Here is an 886-nt window from a genome sequence, read left to right as displayed (position 1 = left end):
ATAAGTTGACCTCTGATTACTGCTTTGGCTGCTTCCCAGAGGTTTTGGCAAGTGGTGTTTTCATTGTCATTAGTTTCAAGAAACTTTTTAGTAAGCCCAGTTACTTTAGATGAGACTAAGATCTGAAATGAACAATTTCATAGGCAAGACACCTCAGAGATAAAATGTAGGGAAGTGACAAGGAGAGAAGTGTTATGCAGTGAATAGTTACAAAAATAATCATGTTCATGCTTATGACTTAGTCTCCCTGATACTGAAATCTGAAACTCCTTGATATGCTGCAGCATGGTTTTAAACAAAGACGTTTTGTTTAGTACATGTTTTTGTGGGGATGGTGTAACTATGCAGTCTATATCAGTTAACAAGGCTACAGGGAGATGACAAATGACTCATGAGCATCACTGTGAAATCTTTCTTCTCAGTTTCCAAATATTAATTTATAATAAATAGCATTAGAAAAATAATCAAAGATTGTCACATTCCTTACCTCTTTGCAACACAGGTATAAACAGGTTACGTTCTAAATTTTAATCTCACATTTTGCTCTTTATTTAAAATTTTTATATACATTATGGTTAAAAAATCACTTAAGGAAATAAGTGTCTTTTAGAAACAAATTTTTCTTTCCTGTAAAACTTTGATTATGTCATAAAAATTTCTTAAGGATATCAATTATATTTGGGTGTTAAAGGAAAAATAGCTTTTCTTTCTCTCTCCTTCCTCAAGAAAGCAAACAGAAGATTGTCTTGGTATTGTTGTTGTTGTTATATGCCGTCGAGTTGCTTGCGACTAGGTCCCTCCTTACAACATGTCCAAAGTATGTTAGACAGAGCCTCAGAATCCTTGACTCCAGGCAGCCGCCCAGTTAAACCCTTTCCAGGATGAA

This window comes from Elephantulus edwardii, unplaced genomic scaffold, assembly GCF_000299155.1.
Source record: "Elephantulus edwardii isolate Elephantulus edwardi_28Jun2011 unplaced genomic scaffold, EleEdw1.0 scaffold00054, whole genome shotgun sequence".
Taxonomy (NCBI): Eukaryota; Metazoa; Chordata; class Mammalia; order Macroscelidea; family Macroscelididae; genus Elephantulus; species Elephantulus edwardii.
This window is presented reverse-complemented; position numbering follows the sequence as displayed.